Consider the following 21,150-nt stretch of genomic DNA (forward strand, 5'->3'; position numbering starts at 1 on the left):
GATGATCCTCAGAGTGCATCCAACGGTCAGCTTGGATATTGAGGAGTATTAAAGGAAGTCGTAAATACTTAAGGATTAGAAGAAAATTCCGAAGTTTTGAATTCCAAAGTTCAACACAGTTTTATTCTCAAATAAATTCGTCTTTTGTGAGCTATACTTTGTAATGTCTTGAAGGTTGTGAGTGTAAGATCAAACAATCTTTTTACACAAGCTTGATTAGTGAATACTCAGTCTTTGTAATCTCTAATTGATTCATTATAGTGGAATCCAGCCGATAGACTATCAGTGTGAGATAGTGAATCTAGACTTGTCAAAGTTGAACCACTATAAACTTGTTGTGTGTAATTTTTCTATCATTATATCTCTTACTTATATTTTGTAATAGATTGTTGCACATTGGTAAGATCTGAGCACTGCACAGTTTGTCTTTAGACGTTGTCCTATTGCAGTAATCTTAATTTTATTTCAATCTCTTATTGTCACCTATTCACCCCATTGTAGGTGATAGATATAGCCCTAACAGCAATGATACTGCAGTGAGCCGTGATTGGAGTTTTTCCATGCACCAGATGGCTCGCAATCGTTGCCTGTCAAGATCTGGTCTCATCCATGGCCGCAAGCCTAGTGCATTTATGGCTCACAAAGTGGCTCTTCCACAGATTTGGTGACAGCAGCATGTCCACCATGGGCCATGAGCCTTGACAGCGAGCTTAAGATCCCGACAATCATGGATTGTGAGCTCAAACAACAAAAGAAAAGGCAGAGGAAAATAGAGGAATAGATGGCGAGGAAGGTGGCCATGGACAAGCGACAAGCGGCGCTGATGATTTTTGCCATTGACGGCCAGACTCGGGTTTTGGAGAACGAAGAAACGGAGAAAACAAAGGAAACCGGCCATGCTTGGCTTGGACGCAGCGTTGGTCGGCCTAATCATGGCACTCGCGATGATAGAGGAGGAGTGGAGGTCCGACGGGGGTGGGTGAAGGAAGAGGAAGAGAGGGGCATTGAGAGGTGAAAGAGAGGAGATTTTTTAATATTTTATTTAAATTCCACTTCAACTATTGACATGGATCCATGGACACATGTCAATATATTAGTGGGTAGAAGTGAAAAAATATACACCACATGGGATGCTGACATGGTGATATCAAATCACTGGATATCTTCTCTGTCAATAGTTAGTTTATATCCACTTAATCGAAAACGCAATACAAAAAAATGATCTACGAATGCCTTATGATGGTTCATTATGGTTTGAATTTTGAGTATCAAAACCATCTTAAGAGAGATTATCACAATTCAAATGCATTGATTAAGTTGCTACGAGATTCCATCGTTTACAATCACCAAGCAAGCATTCATAATACACAGACATTCGTCACGTACATTTATTCCTATAGTACATGCAAACATGCTTAGAGTCGACATTTGTCTGCACCCATGCTTGAGGTTGACAGTTATATGCAACCACGGAAGCCAACCCTAAGGCGAACTTCATTTAATCCCACTAGACGTATAATTGTCCAAGTTGGCCGCGAGAGCCTCCATTTCTTGGCTGATGTTATCAACCCTAGCGAACCTGGAGAACTTCCTCACGGCCACGCATTGTGCTTTCCGCTCGTCGAGTTTCAAGCTCAGCTCGGGATTAGGCTGTGGAGGGGCAACTTGGAGCTTGATGGCAAATGGAAGCTGACCCAGTATGATCTGAAGGACCCTTGAGAAGATTGCGCGATGCTCGTCATGACAGGAGAGGTCATATCGGTTTGGGAGGAGTTGAGGTTCGCGCCGTGAATGAATTGGTACAACCTGATTCCATAAATGCATGATCATTAAGGGCGCGAACGATTCCGTTCCTGAGCCGATTCGATAAGAACCGATTCTTTTGATTCGTCCCTGAACCGATTCTCGAGTAAAAACACGTGTTTGGTAACATTCAAAATTTTTATTCGGAATAGAATTGCGTTTGGTACCGTATTAATTGATTATGTTCCAAATTAATTTCTTTTGATTTTTAAATAAATTTTAAATAATTTATTTTGATTTTTAAATAAAATTTTAAATAATTTCTTTACTTTTTTACTTTTTTTTTTTTTTCCTTTTTTTTTTTTTTTTTTCCCCTTTTTCCTATTCTTTTTTTCTTCTTCATTTGGCCGGTCGCCGGGCCAGACGAGGGTGAGGCCGCGACGCCAGGAGCGCCGCCAGCCCCTCGGCGAGGTCGGCCTCGTCGGCCGAGCCTCACGGCACCGGGCGAGGCTCGCCCGGCCCCCGCCAGACCGGGCGAGGCCGAGCCTCGCGCAGGTGGCCGGCCTTGCCCGGCCTCGGCGAGGCGCTTGGCCACCGGCGGGCCGGGCGAGCCTCGCCGATGGCTGGGCGAGCCTCACCGGCGGGCGGGCGAGGCTCGACCTCGCCCGATCCGGCGAGGCCGAGCCTCGCCAAATGGCGAGGCTTGCCCAGCCCGCCGGTGGCGGGCTGCCGGCCCGCCGGCCGGGCGAGGCCGGGCTGGCCACCGGCGAGGCCGGGCCTCGCGATCCGGGCGAGGCCGAGCCTCGCCGGTGGCCGGGCTTGCCTCCGGCGAGCTCGCCGCGGACCTCGCCCGGCTCCGGCGAGCCTCCGGCGATCTCGCCGGACCGGCGGCCGGCGGCGGACCGGCGACCGCGGCGCGGGGCGGCGGGCGGCGGCGGACGGCGGCGGGCGATGGCGAATGGCAACCGAGATGATAAAAGAGAAGAATAAGGTTTTACCGTTTTGATTCTTTTTGATTCTCGGACGAGAATCAAATTTTTTTGATTCTCAAATCTTGTCCAAAATTGTTCCCGGAACAAAAAAATTTACCAAACGCGATTCTCGTCCCAAACTGATTCGGGAACAAAAATCAGAACGCACTGTTGGAGCAAGTTGCCAAACAGGCCCTAAGCAACCTTACATCCTACATGATCAAAGAAAGAATCGAACTCCAAAAACTTGTGAAATCCTTCTTTTATGGACTTCTCGAAGGATGTTCCTCGAAGAGGAGCAGCCATCCAGGTGGAATTCCTGCAGAGTCTGATCTCGAAATCAGAGGCCAACAACGCCACTGCGTATTGAGGCGATTCGATTGCATGATCAGAAGGGATTTTTCTTAGTGGACCCAAGAACAAAGCCAATATACTTGAGGATCTCTTCATTGTTGTTTTGGTACGAGTTGCAAAAGTGCCTTTGCTTGGTCCCCTTTTATAACCGAAATCTTCAACACCAATATGAGAGCACAAAAATTAATATTACATCTCTTTTTCGAGAGTTTCGTTCAAGGTTTTATCAAATACTAGATATGAGAAATCACACACTTGTATTTGCCTCCTGGTGGTTGGTCGTGCGATGCTTATGCATGGCTAGTTTTTTCTTTGCAGGGCTATATTTTTCTCCTGATTGATGGAAACTGCCTCTAATTATGCTTTTGATTGGAGGGTCACTAGTTACCGACATTACTCACAAGCAGATTTAATTATGTATGAATATAAATGAGGTCTGCCTTTGTAACTAACTAATTGAAATGGTTGGCAGAAGTTTCCTCCAACCAGGGATAGAGGGAAATATAATCCTTTTATGAACTGAAAAACCTCTCCCCATTCAGCATGATAACCGCGTTGTAACGGTTCTCGTATTTAAAGAACAATAAAGCATGTGACAACACCAATTTTCATTAGCTCTAAACTAATTTACAAAATCATTATTATTGATATTGACGTGTGGAAGAACTCAATTACACGAATACCTCTGAATACACGTGACATCCCATCAATATCGTCCATGTAAACATTTCTTTCCCACCCTCAATCACATAAGCAGAAGGCTGGATTGCCTAAACATTGTCTAAGTGCGTGAGAATCAGAAACATAATCATAAACTAATATCCACTGATTCAAGCTGTCATATGTCACCATTTTCCTGCCAGACGAAGACAACCAATATCATAAGTCAAAGATTCAGTCAAGAACATAAATTGCGGATGTCATATTTTTTAAATGAATAAAAGGATCAAAGTGCTCACTTTTGATTTCGCAAACTGGTGGAATCCGGTACGGAGGAAGTGCCCATGGTGTTCCGATGGAAAGACAATGACCGGGCATAAAAGATTTTGAAGTTAGTTAGGTCAAAAAGAAGGGGTAGAGAGAGAAGAACGGAACTGATAGCCCCGAATTATGTTAGGGCAAGAAAAAGAAAAGTAAGGACTCCCAGACCAAAAAAGTAACAGATGCTCACAAGACTCTCGAATTCACCCCATTTTTGTCCAACTTACATTGCAGCCCTTATATTAAATTAAAAAAAAAAAGACTTTTATTTCAATATGGAGAATTCGATTTCACCGGGTCCATGTTGGAGACGGCGCGGTGGTCAGCACCAATTGTGTTCGGGCAACGGAGCTTACACTGTGGTCCTCTTTTAGTGTGGGTTCAATTGGATGAAGCCGTTATCTTTTATGCGACCAACAATGAAGCTATCTAGATAGTTTCCAGCGGAGGGAAATTGGCTTCTACCACTACATATTCTCCAAAATAATCTACCACTAAGTTTTCTGGGTTTTTTTTTTCCCCAAATATAGTTCTCATTTATTAATATAAAGGATGAACATACATAGATGTAGATGTTAAACATATTAGAGTTCAAAGGTTTCAAGGGAATATAAAGTTTAGTTAGAATGAAGGCTTTCCTTATATTGGGTTTTGGTAACCTAGTCCGCCACCTTATTTACTTTTTGATTGCAATGGGCCGCTTTAAAATCCAAATAAAAGTTAAGTCGGGCATGGGCTTTCTTGATAAGCAAACTCACCTCCCAAGAAGGTTCTTCCTCTCCGGATAAGCCATTATGGGGCCAAACTGATATGAGTTCATTTCAAAAGCAGTACTTGAGCGTGATATGAAGAATTTTAGGGTTTTCAATAGAGCTACTCAATTTGTGCTATAGACACATCATAAATTCGTGCAAAGTCATGCACTAGAAGAGCTATTACGACACACACATGTTATGGCTCCTTCATAAGTCCCTTCCATGTAAGCTCCAAAAATGTTTAACTTCAAGCCATTGAAAGAATTACCAAAAAAATCATAAATCTATTACAATTGTGACAATTTAGTCCTAATTTTTTTTTTTTGGCCAATTGAGTCCTAAACATTTTTATATTTGTGCCAATTCAGTCTATCTGGCAAATTTTGGCTGAAAATCACTGATGTGGTGTTGGCCACCTATTCCTTCTTTTGTTTCCCACTATGGCTGGCGAGGGTTGTTGGAGCTTACTATCCATTGGGAAAGGGCTACGAAGGTCTTGCCGATCGCCAGCGAGGGTGGCGACCCTTGCCTGGCCTTGCCCAGATCTAAATGAGGGCAACCTCGCTAGGGCCTCACCGACTGCGGGCGAAGGCAGTAATGGCCTTGCCAACCACTGGTGAAGCCACCTTCGATTATGGCCGATGAGGCCCCCCTCACCTACTGTTGCTATGGCCTTGCCTAGTGGTCGGTGAACTCCAACGACTCTCGTCGTCCACAACGAGGAACAAAAGAAGGAAGGAAAAATAATTGAAGTATTATGTAAAATTGTCCATATTAGTGTTGGCATGCCACGTAGGACGGCTAGTGTTCATGTGAGTGATTTCCGGCCACAATTGATTGGATAGACTACATTAGCACAAATATAAAACGTTTAGGACTCAATTGGTAAAAAAAAATTATGATTGAATTTGTATAATTATAATATGTTGAGAACTTTTTGGGTAATTTTCCCTCAAAGCGCTATGTTAAGGTTTTCTCAAACTCGATCCAAAGCTTGTCTATGCTCAATTCTTTTCTTAGATCTAGCTGTCCCTCAAGCAATACCATCATACAAGGTGGAAGTAGCTTCCAATAGCTTCCCTAAGTTTGGGACTTGAGCTCAAAACTTAAAATTGTTCCTTTCCTTCCAAATTAACCATAGAACAACATAAAAAAAAATTCCGAAAGACACCGATGTATGTTTGAAAGTTAATCAATCATTCCTCAATTCTAGACAAATATGTTGACATTTAGGGCCGAGTGACACTGTAATTTTGACGACAAGGGGCAAAGCAGTAGAACATGTTTAATCATCTCTAGGTGCGGATTGTAGAGAGTACACACTGGATCGGGTGCAATTTTCCTTTGAAAAAGCTTTCCCTTTCTATGAATGAAAAGCTTTCATTTGTAGTTCTCCATTGCCCGTCTTCTAACTTTACCATAACTTTCAGACGAGAGACCTTAATGAGTAATTGATTTTTTAAGCATCAAAATTGATATCATTGTGTCAAAGGTTGGATTTAATTTTTGGCAGTGCATTTCGGCAACAAATTAAGTTCGGTTATGAATACAATTGACGTCAATCAAAATATTATTCTAAAATTTCAAAAAGGTGAAAACTCAAATCCTAAATTTGTCTTAAAAGAACAATAAGTAAGTTCTTTGTTTTTGTTGTGATGATTAAAAAATCTGACATGACTGTTTTAAGTGCTTTCAAGGACATTTGATGTTAAAATATCATCAAATGGTGTGACACCAACACATAAGAGTAAAAGCTATATAAACCAAAGAGAGAAGGGAGGGTGAGGGGCTGCTAGCCCTCTTTCAATGATGATGGTTGATGACCCTCACTTGAGTCTCTGTTAGGACAACCAGCATGCCATGTCATGAGTTTGAGACCTTCTAGGCCTTTCCTTTAGCCCTAGCCATCGGTAGCCCCCACCCCACCCCTCTATATTTTGTTGACGTGACACCTATTAGGTATTATATTAGCGCCGAATGTCCTTGAAAATATTGAATTAAGTCACATCAGAACTTTATGCCACTTAGAATGGACAAAGGTATCAAAAAAAAGTTAATTCAATCTATTTGTACAAATTTTGGGGACTTGGTTATACTCTTTTAGATTTTTAGAATTTAATTGTATTTTTTTTATAAGTATAGAACTATGGTATACTTATACCTAATTGATAAAGTGGAGAATTATACAAACAAATAAAGTGAAGGACGTAACTATTTTGGTATAAGTCCATTTTTAATCCTTAATTTAACTTTTTTAAATCAAATCCTAGAACTATAAATTTGCCTCATCAAGTCTAGAAATTGCATAATTTTGCTATTCAAGCCCCTCCATTCCACGTCCAATTAATTAGAGATGATGTGTTAGCTAGAATTAGCAAGAGAATAAGTTAATAAAACTTTTTATTATCGTAAACTAATAGGTAACATAACCTTGAAGATTGAGTTGTAACTTAACCAAAAACAATAAAATATCTCAAAATTGGTGTTGTCCTCAAGATTTCCATATCAAAATCTGGTTGGCTACAAGGAGATGTAATATTTCCAAATAAAACAGATTTGTGAGCCAAAGAAATTTGATTTGACAAATTATGCAAGTCTAACAACTTGATTAGGTAAATTAAAAAAACAAAAGGGAAATGATTAAGTGAGAGTTTTTAATCTACTATAAGAAGAACATTTTGTTCTAGACCACAAAAAAAATGAATAACAAATAATTATAAATTGTTATGGGCTCCATTTTTCAAGAATTTGTAGCTCACAATATATTATTTCTCACAAAGTAGCTCAAAGACTATCATGCTAGTAAAGCTCATTAAAATTTTAAAGATTACGTGTGTGTGTTGTTGGAGAAAACTCCTAATAGATTTTGAAGTTGACAAAATTGTCAAATAATTTCTATTAAGTTTGTTAATTGTCTTGAAGAATGTTAATTTAGGTATATGCTTGAGAAATGGAAATATCTCGTACAATTCGTAAAGTCTTTAAAGCGAACTCACTCAGACTTATTCTCAAGTTTTCACTCTAAACTCAGACGAAGAAGAACATTCTTGTTTGCATCATGACATGTTCAGAATGTAGTTAGTTCAATATGTGGATAGTTTAGAACAAAACAAGTTCTGAACCTAGCACGCATCCAAGGAAACATGTCCAAAATGAGACCATTATAGATTTTATAATGGCTAGTGATCTGGTTTGAATTTCATACAAATATCAAAGGTTTATTCAATCAAATTGATTGACAAATCAATCCTAGAGATAAGTTTATTTTAAATGAATAAGCTCTACTTATGGAAACCAAGACTCTAGTTGTACGAGCGACTAGAGTCAAGTGGGAGTTCATCTTCTGTCACTTAACGGTAACCCAATCTTCTTGATACAATACTGTCCATCCCTTAGAATGGAAAACGATCCTCAAAAGACTGTCTAATGACTAGTTTGGAAGTGTAGTATATAAGAAGATCAAGGTGCCGATGAGCAAAATATAGACGAGGCGTAGAATATGAAATTCCAAAGTCCAAGCGTACTTCAATTATACACTTGTCTTTCAAGAGCTCAACCATCTGTCATTGTGAGAGAAATATAGGGAAATTGACTTAGTGAGATAGTGTGATATACTACTGAGTGTTGTACTCAAAATTGTAATCTTTTGCTGATCATATAATGGAATCTAGCCAATAAGCTATTAGCGTGGAAAAATATATATGTGCTTAACTAAAGCCAAACCACTATAAATTGTGTGCAATTTTTCTCATCCTTACGTTCTTATTTGTCAATGCTATAGTCTATTGCACACTTACAGGTTACTCATAAAGTCTGTTCTACTGCATAACAGATCCTAAACAGTGTTCCAATATCTGATTCCATTCAAACTTCTATCTTGATTTGTATTATTCCACTTTAATTTGTCAATATATTCTAAGTACCACCTCTCTACATGCACGTGCGCATGCATGTGTGTGTGTGTGTGTGTAGCGTATCATTATCGCTAAGTGACTTTGGAAAGTCCAATCAAAATGCGTAACTTAGAATGGAAGCAAGTCAGATTTGGGTTCAGCAAGCACCATGTTGTTTGATATGATTTTTGCCTGTCCAAAGTTGAGTCTAGAATCAGCTATTTGCTTGTTGTTTTGTTGATTTGTGGTCTGTAATGTTTGTTAATGTTTTGCCAATTTTTGTGTTCTGATTTTGAAAATGGTTTCTTCATGAAAGTTGCGTGAAATTTCTTTGGTCATGATATATCTGTTTTATTTTCAAGAATTTTTGAAATATATTTGATTAGGAAAATTCTCAAAAAATCGTCCTTGTACTGATTTGTCCTATCTGAGCTTGATGTGTGTTGTTAAAAAATAAGCTAGTAAACATGCTTGATTGGATTTTTATCCTTCATGAAAGTTGTAGAACTTTTATAAGCTTTCTAACAAGGTATAAATTGTATCAAACGGTCATCATTTGGTAGTTCAATTGCTTGCACAAAGTCATGCTTGGGCTGCTGCAATTTGAGATGTTGAATGTTTTGCTCTGATTTTCCATTTCCATGTAAATGTTTGTGAGTCAAATTAGACCTCGATATCTTCATGAAAAATGATCATGACATTGCATTATATACATAGAAATTTTCGTGGATTTTTACAATGTCATTAGATCAATGAAAATCATCCATGATCTATATCATCTCTGTTGTAATTGTGACCGATTATGTCTCTATGAAAATGTCTTCGATTGAGCTCCTTAAGAGAGAAATTTGTAGATGATGCCTTCTAGACATACTTAGAGCACATCACAAGCTTCAAAACGGTTATAGCATGCATCATTTGAAGGTTGTTTGCTATGTGAAAACCATTTATTAAGTATGTTACTGTTGAAATTGTCATGCATTATGTCATAAGTGCTTCTTAATGATAAGTCTTCTATTGATAATATATTTGTTTGATTTTTTGTGCACTATCTAGGTTTAGATCTTTTAATCAAACCTTTTCGTCGCATTTATTCTTATGTCATGTTTGAATATCACCATTTTCATGCATCATTTAGGTAGCTTAGTGAGCCTATTATTATGCATTGTCCTCTACCATGCCTATGACTGACTTGCGTGTTTTTGCAATTACTATCAGTTGAGCATGAATTTGATCTTAATTGAACTCGACGTCTGTTAGAAAGTCTTAGAGCATGTCTTAAGCTTTCTAATGATGCCAAATTTGTTTCATTTGCATGTCATTTAACTCATTTTCCATTTTTGCAAATTTCGCTTTGAAATCTGTCATGATTGAAATTCGAAATGCTTGTTCTGCCCTCATTGAGTTAGACCTCTTGTCATTTTTGTCTGAATTATTTGGTGAGGACTTTGATATTGAGTTTCTAACAAAATTTGTTTATCTTCCTCATAATTATGTTGTTGTGATGATGTCCCGTTGCCCTGTTCTGTTCACTGTCCCGTGTTCTTGGATTTTTATAAATTCACGTGTAACTTATCTTAAGAAACTTCCTTCATGGAAGTTGTTCCTTATGTGTGCTTGATGTCTTGTATTTTTCTTAGAGCCAATTATTCGTGGGTCATACTCCAATTGCCCTGATCTTGATTGCCCTATTTGATGTTTACTATTGTGATTCTTTGTTGCAATTCTATTGTAGGATTTTTTTAGAATGATTTGCATGCTGAATTGAGATTACTTGTCTTCATGAGTCTTGATCATCATTTTCTAAATTTCATGCACAAAAATTCCTAGAAAATAAAAAACTTTTTGCCATACTTTTCAAACCTCTCCAAATGTTGCAAAACAGTCTAAAATTTCATGTTCTAATTGATTCAAACTTAATTTTCATTCAAGTGATGCCCATATGGGAAACTTTTATTCTTAAAAATGCTTGGCATGGTTTGAATAGTGACTCGACATGAATTTTGTTTAAGTTTGAATCATATTTAAAATGTCTGCGAAGCTCGATTAGTGTGCCCATTTATGCACCCTGGTTAGCCTTGGCAGTAAAATGTGCCTCATAGTTATGATGAAATCGTGTCACCCTTTCATCCAAGCTTTCATGTTATGCTTTATATTGAAATTTCCAAAATTATTATTTTTGGTTTGGCATTGATATTGTTTAGGTTTGGACCAGATTTAGGGCGCCTACGAAACTCGATCAATGTACTCATTGATGCACCTGAGTTAACCTTGGTGGCTAAATGTGTTCCATAGCCATGATGTAACTATGCTATGTCATTAACAATTTTCTTTACAATCTATTTATTGGTTATCTCTCAAATGACTTTTGGGCATCACTTGAATCTTTTAGCTTTTGATGTGTTCGTTTTTATAAAACGCATGAGATTGCAGTTGGCTTTTGATGACTGAATAAGTGATCCCATGTTGGCTCTCTAATTTGCTTAATTGATTGGGAACTAAGGCCTGATGGCTTGCATGCATGTTTACTTTTAACTATGCATATAATTTTTAGATGTATGACATGATCTCGTGAGATATCTTGGGTCACACTTAGAAACCGTTTTGAGAATTTCTTAGCATTGGTTGCCACATGAGAACACAAATGGTGGCCAATGGCTATAAATCATTATAAATGATGAATTAGGGTAGGAGTCTTAGTAGGACCCATTGCACGAAAAATGAAAGGCCAACCTTGAGACCATGTTTGATTAGCTAAATACATTGATTTGATTTCTTGCTTGTGATTGTCTTTGCCTGTTTGTGATTGTGATTGTTTTTGTTTGTCTTGTTATATGTACATTTCTTTCATATTGTAAATTCCATGGTCTTAGTCTTAGGATAGAATTAGAATAGGCTCTTGGAGGTGAATTAGAATAGGCTCTTGGAGGTTGTGATCCCAAAGATGTGAAGACGATATTGGTTGATATCCAATCTGACCCTATATTGTATCATTCATCCTCGATATATTTTTCGGATTGCTTTGTGTTGTATTAATGCCCGATGAGTTGTGGGTTCCTTTCTTTTGTTTTACTTTCTGTTTTTGGATTGCATATTAGACTTACTGCTTTCTCGAAATTATTTTGAGTGTTTACTTACTGCACTATCTTTAAAATTTCAATTAATTGTCTTCTTCCTTTTTGTTCTTTAATAGAAATAGAATGACATGAAACCGGTCATCTATGCATGATCACCTAGTTAGTTTCTCATTAGCACGAAAAAGTAAAAAGATACACACGAACACCTTAGGAAACACGACAATCTATTAGGTACCGAAAGGGCGTTAATAGAAATATTAACGTAACCCGAGTTTCCAAACCTTAGAATTTCTAGTTGCACCAATATCGAGGGACCACTCCCGACCCTCGATTGAGTTTTTTAGGCGACTCCTAAAAACGAGACTAGTTGTGACTCATAGATTAATTCTTTAGGTTGTTTAATACAACTAATAATGAAATGAACACGTTGTGCGGGGTGTGAGTCTCGACAAGACTCATCTTGGTTTAGCATACTCGACGGGTCTAAGCCAAATGATGAAGTGATGCCGTCTTTGGTAGTTATGCTAGTGAAAGGGCTACCATGATGACACCTCTAAATTTGCATTTCACACTCGATCTCCCTTTTCAAGGTGCATCATAAGTATGGAGATGAATCACAACACTACTTTGTTGTCATGCAACGTATGAGCTTGGAAGAGCTTGCAACTATGACCGAGCAAACTCATGTGGTTGATCCCAAAAGATGAGGTGATGACATCTTTTGGAGTAATGTACCATGAGGGAGCTCTCATAATTGAGTACCTATAAACCCTATCCTTAGGCCATAAGTGCCGAGGCTAGGTTGTGACAATGCCATCATCACCAAAACCCTAATTTAAATCCCATAATTTATGTGCACTTTCGACCCTCTAGCCACTACTGCTGGTATCCGAGTCACCTTGGCACTGCCGTCGTCGACAACCATAGCCATGAGTCTATATTTGTAAAACTAACTTGATTAGTAATTATGTAGAAGATAGAGGTTTAATTGCAGAGTACATCAATGAGTAACTTGAATTGATTAGTTTGAAATTGGTAATATTTATTTACCTTCAAACATAAATCATTCAACAAATGTGGGATAAGAACAATCGTACTTGGTAATTAGCAAAGCACATTCTTGTCAAATGGATCTTTAGAGGGAAATTCACATGCCTGAAAATTTTTTTTTAGAGGCAAATATTTCTGTTTCCATTTTAGTTATATAAAGACACATAAGATTTAGAAAAATGATCTAGAGGCACATGAATAATAGCTAAAGGTCATAATTAGAGGAGTCATTTGCCTCACTAAACAAGTTTCTTATTCTATTTGGCTTTACAAACTTTCGGGATAAAAATCTGTCTTTCAAAAAGCAACTATTGTTTACTACAAAAGTCATTATTGTTGTAGTGTGTAAGTTTTGGTCTTATCAAATCTCACTTCCTAAAAATAAAAAGCTACCAACTTTTACTCGAGAGACAAAAAATACCCTAGCTTTTCAAATGATCCAAAAAGAAAGAAATCGCAGGCTTGTATTTGATGGTCAAAAAATCCACCAAGACAACTGATGTGGTAAATGACTAAGGCTAACTAGACTAACGTTTACAAAAGTACACCTTAGCTTGAGCTAAAAAGACACCGTGGCCATGTCAGCAAAAGCCTAAAGACATTGTCTATCTAAGCCTTAGTCATTTATAATTCTTCTTAATTAGGACTTATTTGCATCACACATTTCTTGAGATTGATGCGGCACTTTTTCCTACTAATTTGTTTCTCTAAAATGTCATTTTCCTAACATCATGTGTCACATCATCTTGTTTGAACCGAAAATTTAATGGTGAGTTTTTATCCCTTGAATAAAAAGTTGGTGGAAATTGTTCGGTCATTTGAAAAGTCAATGGTATTTTTATTCCATATGCCAAAAGTTGTATGGCCACAATTTGATATATTGATAAAAAAACTTCTTAAACTTTAATTATGGACGGCAAACTCTCCACAATCCACATGGATGCATGGCTTGGGGAGGGAGAAGTCAAACATGAGCATGTGCCTACTCCATATTTAACTAAGGTACATGCAGAAATCTGCAGGCCCTGATCATATGCAATTCGCTTGCTTAGGACACCATAACAAAAAGATTGTTAAAATGGCTAGATAATTGAGCAAAGTATTCTGAAACTTTTGACAAGGACAATAGAGCCAAAAAATAAATTTTGTAGGTGATGTGAATTGAGACCAACTTTGCTTTTCAACTTTGACAACTCTTGTATATGATTGATTTCTTTATTCATATGTTACTGTCATGCGAATTATTCAATAGATAAAATGCATTTTTCCTTTTAAAAAAGGAGGGGCTAATGTCTCGTTAGCCTTTTGATGGTGCCATACTGTCGCCATAGATACATTGTATATATGCAGATTTCTAGGGCACAAAGATATAATGGTACTTAGAAAATATGATCAAACATCAAATAATTGATTTGAATGAGAGCACATACTTTATGCCGTTGGCTTATAATGCGATGATTTGAAATATGTGTATTCTTCTTAATATAAGGGACCATATAACATGTCATAAGTTGATTACACATCCTTTTGATTTTGACAATACATTACCTTGAGCTCCACAAAATCTAAGGTCCTCATAATTACTCTTTCACCACTCTCTTCGAAACCATAATCCCATGCCATCATCACGAAAACAAATTCCATATTTTATGTGCACTTTTCACCCTCTAGCCACTACCGATAGCATCCGTGTTACCTTGGCACTGTCGTCGTCGACAACCATAGTGGCGGGTCCATGTTTGTAAAATTAATCAATTAGTAATTGTGTAGAAGATAATTGTGGAGTGCGTCTATGAGTAATTTGAATTAATTAGTTTGAAATTGGTAAAATTCATTTACCTTCAAACATTAATCATTCAACAATCTTGAGATAAGAACAGTTGTACTCGGCAATTAGCAAAACACATTCTTGTCGAACAGATCTTTAGAGGGAAATTCACATGACCGAAAATATTTTTTTAGAGGCAAATACTTCTGCTTCCATTTTAGTTATATAAAGACACATAAGCTTTAGAAAAATGATCTAGAGGCACATAAATAATAGCTAAAGGTTATAAGTAGAGGATTCATTTGCCTCACTACAGACATTTCTTATTCTATTTGACTCTACATATTTTTGGACAAAAATTTGTCTTGCAAAAGCAAATTATTTTTTACCACATAAGTCATTATTTTTGTAGTATGTAAGTTTTGGTCTTAATAAATCTCACTTCCTAAAAAAAAAAAAAAAGCTATCAGCTTTTACTGAAGAGACAAAAATACCTTAGCTTTTCAAATTATCCAAAAAGAAGAAATCACAAGCTTTAATTTGATGGGCAAAAGTATCCACTGATACAACTGATGTGGTAAATGACAAGGCTGATTAGACTAATGTTTATAAAAATACTCCTTATCTTGAGGTAAAAAGAGAACGTGGGCACGTCAGCAAAAACTCGAAGACATTTTTTTATCTAAGCCTTAGTCATTTATGATTCTTCTTAATTAGGACTCATTTGCATTACACAAATTTCTTGAGATTGATGCGGCACTTTTTCCTACTAATTTGTTTATAAAAAATGTCATTTTTCTCATATCATGTGTCACATCATCTTGCTTGGACCATAAATTTAATGGTGAGGTTTTATCCCTTGAATAAAAAGTTGGCAGAAATTGTTTGGTCATTTGAAAAGTCAATGGTATTTTTATTCTACATGCCGAAAGTTTTTTGGCCACAATTTGATATACTGATAAGTAATTTTGTAAACTTTAATTATGGACGGCAAACCCTCCATGATCCACATGGATGCATGGCGAGGGGGAAGTTGGACATGAGCATATGCCCACTCCATATTTAACTAATGCACATGTAGAAACCTGCAGGCCCTTATCATATGCAATTCACATGCTCATGACACCATAACAAAAAGATTGGTAAAATGGTAAGATAATTGAGCAAAGTATTCTGAAACTTTCGACAAGGACAATAGTGTCAAAAAATAAATTATTAATATATTCTATGGTCAAGTTTACGAGTGCCCCGTGCCTCTCGGCAGTACTTATCAAGCATATTTAATGAAGGAATGTCCAATTTTCAAAAAATTATCGAAAACATACTCTTGTACATGTCAACCGTCCAATTTTGTAGGTGATGTGAATTGAGACCAGCTTTGCTTTCAAACTTTGATAGTTCTTGTATATGACTGACTTCTTTATTCATGCGTTACTGTCATGTGAATTATTTGAGAGATAAAATGCAGTTTTCCTTTTAACAAAAAAGGAGGGGCTAATGTCTCGTTATCCCTTTGATGATGCCATATTATCACCGTAGATGCATTATCTATACACATATTTATAGGGCGCAAAGATATAATGTTACTCATAGAATAAGATCAAACATCAAATAATTGATTCGGGCAAGAGCACATACCATATGCGGTTGGCTTATAACACGATAATTTGAGGTTTGTGTATTCTCCTTAATATATCGGACCATATAACATGTAATAAATTGATTATACATCATTTCCATTTTGACAATACATTACCATGAGATCCACAAAATCTAAGGTTCTCATAATTTATCTCTCTCACCACTCTCTTCGAAACCATAATCTCATGCCATTATCACCAAAACCTTAATTTTAAATGCCATAATTTATACACACATTCCACCCTCTAACCACTACCGATAGCATCCAGGTCACCTTGGCATTGGCGTCATCGACAGCCATAGCTGCAAGTCCATATTTCTAAAATTAAGCTTATTAATAATTGTGTAGAAGATAGAACTTTAAACGTGGAGTACGTCTATGAGAAATTTGAAGTGATTAGTTTGAAACTGGTAATATTCATTTACCTCCAAACATCAATCATTCAACAAAAGCAAGAAATTCACATGCTTGAAATTTTTTTTTTGGAGACAATTACTTATGCTTCCATTTTAGTTATATAAAGACGCGTGCTATAGAAAAATGATCTAGAGGCACATAAATAATAGTTAAAGGTCAAAATTAGAGGAGTCATTTGTCTTATTAAAGACATTTATTTTTCTATTTGACTCTACACACTTTCGGCCTGTTGAAATTATGTCTCGAGTTTTTCGCTGGAAAAGAAGAAATATAAAAATAAAATAAAAGAAGGGAAACTTTCTTTTATGCTCCTGCAGAAGCCGAATTATTTAGTGGAATCCAAACGCCGAAGCCCATGCACGTAAAGAAGGAAAGTTACGGTGGGCTCAGAGTCAACTTTATTGAGGTCTTCTTTCCTTCTCTGAGAAGCCGCGTGAAACAAAAATAGGTGGGCCCAAGGTCAAACTTTTGACCTTGGGGCACACTCACAACTACGCGTATAAAAGCTGAAAGAAGTATTACGTAGGGTTTGTCTCTTTTTTTTCTCGGTGGGTGGCAGCTGTACGTACGAGCCGCAAGAAGCCGCATGCTGCCGAGAAGAAAAGGAGCCGCACGTTAGAGGAGTTTTTCGCACATCCGCACCGCTTGCCAAAGCCGCGAAAGAGGTCTTCTTCTTGGGTGTTGCTGTTGCACCCGTCCGAGAGAAAAGGAGGAGCCACATATCTTCAAGCTGAAGCGCGATCAAGAAAAGGAGTTTTTTTTTTCAGCGTTTGTTTTGAGCTTGTGTGATAATTTTGTGCCGTGACTTGGGTTTGGATTAAATTGGGGTTTGGGAAACACCGAGAGAGTGTTTGAGTGACTTGAGTGTGTAATCTCCTTATATCGCTTGATCTATAGTGAAATTCGCTGCCGCTGTCCCCGTGACGTAGGTCTTTACGATCGAACCACGTAAACCGGTGTCTGATTTATTTTTCTTCTTCCGTCTATATTTTGTTCGATCGCTCGCCCCATCGCAACAAGTGGTATCAGAGCCAGACTTGGCTGAGTTGAAGCGAATCGATGGCGACAGAAGAAGTAAAAGTGAGAATCGACAGATTTGATGGGAAGGATTTTAGTTTACTGGAAGATGCAGATTGAAGATTATCTTTATCAGATGAAACTGCACTTGCCCTTGTCTGGGGAGAAACCAGCGACGATGAAGCAAGCTGATTGGGATTTGCTGGATAGACGAGCTATGGGTGTTATTCGGCTGACGTTGGCTCGTAACGTCGCGTTTAACATCCTGAAGGAGAAGACCACTGCTGATTTGATGCAAGCCCTGTCGGATATGTATGAGAAGCCCTCTGCGATCAACAAGGTCTGTTTGATGTGACGTTTGTTTAACTTGAAGATGAAAGAAGGTGCGTCAGTTGCAGATCATATCAATGAATTCAATGTGATTGTTAGTCAATTGAGTTCAGTTGAGATTGATTTTGAAGATGAGGTATGTGCTTTGATTCTATTATCCTCATTGCCTGATAGTTGGAATACTACCGTTACTGCTGTTAGTAATTCCTCTGGGTCAACAAGTTTGACGTTTGATGGGGTTCGAGATTTGATTCTGAGCGAGGACATTCGTAGAAGAGAATCTGGCGAATCTGCATCTACTGCTCTAGTAGGTGAAAATAGAGGAAGAGCTGTAACACGTGTGGGTAATGGTAGTACTAATATGAACAGACGTAGTCAATCTAGGACTGCTAATGTTGTCTGTTGGAGCTGTGGCAAGATGGGGCATCTTAGAAGGGATTGCCTTAAGCTGAAGAATGAGAAGGGTAAGGGAATTATGGTTGATTCTACAGATAATGTTGCAGCTGTAGCAGATAATGCTGATTATGTCTTATCTGTCACTGATTATTCATCGTTTGATGGATGGATTATGGATTCTGGTTGTTCTTTTCATGTCACACCAAATAGAAATTGGTTTATCACTTATCAGTGCACGGGTAGTGATAAAGTCCAGTTAGGGAACAACGCTAAGTGCGATGTTGTGGGTGTTGGTGATATTAAAATCAGAATGCATGATGGTATCGTGAGGACATTGACTGGAGTGAGGCATGTTCCAGAATTAAAAAAGAACTTAATTTCCTTGGGTGCCCTAGATTCAGCTGGTTGTATTCTTCAAAAGGTGGAGTTCTGAAGATTGTTCGAGGTGCCCGGTGATAATGAAAGGAATCAAGCATGATGGCCCGTATAAACTTCAAGGTGAGACATGATAAATTTCGCTGCCGAGACGTCGGATGCATCCGTTCGAGAGTCTTTTGACTGCTCAAAGAAGACCTGGGTGTTTGTGCCAAGGCACAAGTTTGATGCTGGTGTTAGGATCTCGCAGTCAAAAGCTTTGATCGAGACAGAGACTGGTAAGTTGATCAAGCATGTGCAGACTGACAATAGCATGAAGTTTTGCTCAGAGCTGACAAATAAATTCTGCATGAAAGATAGCATAGTGAAACACTGCACTAGTGCTAGTAAATCACAACAATTTGTAGAATTGATGAGCAGAACATTACTAGAGATGGCCCGAAAAATTTTCTAGTGTGGGTATTGCTAGGAGAATCCTAGCTGATGTGCTAAGTACAAGAAGCTACCTGGTGAATAGATCCCCATCAACTGCTATTGAATGGCGGACTCCTGAAGAAGTGTGGTCAGGTAACGTTGCTGATTATTCTATTATTAGAATGTTTGGTTGCCCGTGTTATTTTCAAGTAAGTGATGGTAAGCTTGATTGGAGGGCAAGGTGCATATTCCATGGCTATGCACAAGGTGAGCGAGGTGATCAGTTGTGGTGCCCGGATATAAATTCACCTATTAACAGCAGAGAAGTTACCCTTGACAAGTCTCAAATACTTCTAGCTAGGAGTGATTATAGTAGTGTTAATACGGATCTGAACGGTGTTCAGCTTGAGGTGGAGTTGCAACCAGAAACTCCTGAGGTAGCGAGTACATGTACTAGCAAAGTAATTGACACAGATGGTGCATGTAGCGAGGTGGAGCCTATAGAGCCAATGGTTGCTGTAACTGCTGAAATTAACAAGGTACGTTTTCGATCTCCTGATAGATATGGATGCAATAATGGTTTTGCTTTATCTGCGGTTAAGGAGGTCGCGTTAAAATCCTTGCGGAGCAGCTAAAGGTGCATGTGGAGTTGGTATTCGATGAGATCCAAGTTATGGCGAAGTTCAAGCGATGCTTGAACTTGGATAATATCGTGGCGGTTGAGCCCATCGGGGCTATGGGAAAGTAGCAGCAGAATTTGAATTTTACGAAGCGATTAACAATTTGGCTCAAACGTCGAGCCAAGGTGGAGATTGTTGAAATTATGTCTCGAGTTTTTCGCTGGAAAAGAAGAAATATAAAAATAAAATAAAAGAAGGGAAACTTTCTTTTATGCTCCTGCAGAAGCCGAATTATTTAGTGGAATCCAAACGCCGAAGCCCATGCACGTAAAGAAGGAAAGTTACGGTGGGCTCAGAGTCAACTTTATTGAGGTCTTCTTTCCTTCTGAGAAGCCGCGTGAAACAAAATAGGTGGGCCCAAGGTCAAACTTTGACCTTGGGGCACACTCACAACTACGCGTATAAAAGCTGAAAGAAGTATTACGTAGGGTTTGTCTCTTTTTTCTCGGTGGGTGGCAGCTGTACGTACGAGCCGCAAGAAGCCGCATGCTGCCGAGAAGAAAAGGAGCCGCACGTTAGAGGAGTTTTTCGCACATCCGCACCGCTTGCCAAAGCCGCGAAAGAGGTCTTCTTCTTGGGTGTTGCTGTTGCACCCGTCCGAGAGAAAAGGAGGAGCCACATATCTTCAAGCTGAAGCACGATCAAGAAAAGGAGTTTTTTTTTTTTCAGCGTTTGTTTTGAGCTTGTGTGATAATTTTGTGCCGTGACTTGGGTTTGGATTAAATTGGGGTTTGGGAAACACCGAGAGAGTGTTTGAGTGACTTGAGTGTGTAATCTCCTTGTATCGCTTGATCTATAGTGAAATTCGTTGCTACTTGTCCCCGTGGACGTAGGTCTTTACGACTGAACCACGTAAATCCGGTGTCTGATTTATTTTTCTTCTTCCGTCTATATTTTGTTCGATCGCTCGCCCCATCGCAACACGGCCCAGGGGGGTCGAACATGAGCATGCACCTACTCCATATATAACTGTTGCACTTGTAGAAACTTGCAGGCCCTGATCATGTGCAATTTGCTTCCTCATGGCACCATAATAAAATGATTGGTAAAATGGCAATATAATTGAGCAAAGTATTCCAAAACTTTTGCCAAGGACAATAGAGTCAAAAAATAAATGATTAATATTTTCTATGGTCAATTTTACGATTGTCGAGTGCCTCGGTGGTAATATCAACCATATTTAGTTTTTGAAATTCATATGGTGAGAAAAATTGGTACCACTAAAAAGTAGCCGTGGAGCCAAAAGGAGTACAAAGGGGTTGTTGCGCCACAAACCTTGAGCCTTCG

This window comes from Eucalyptus grandis, chromosome 8 (genome assembly GCF_016545825.1).
Source record: "Eucalyptus grandis isolate ANBG69807.140 chromosome 8, ASM1654582v1, whole genome shotgun sequence".
Lineage (NCBI taxonomy): Eukaryota > Viridiplantae > Streptophyta > Magnoliopsida > Myrtales > Myrtaceae > Eucalyptus > Eucalyptus grandis.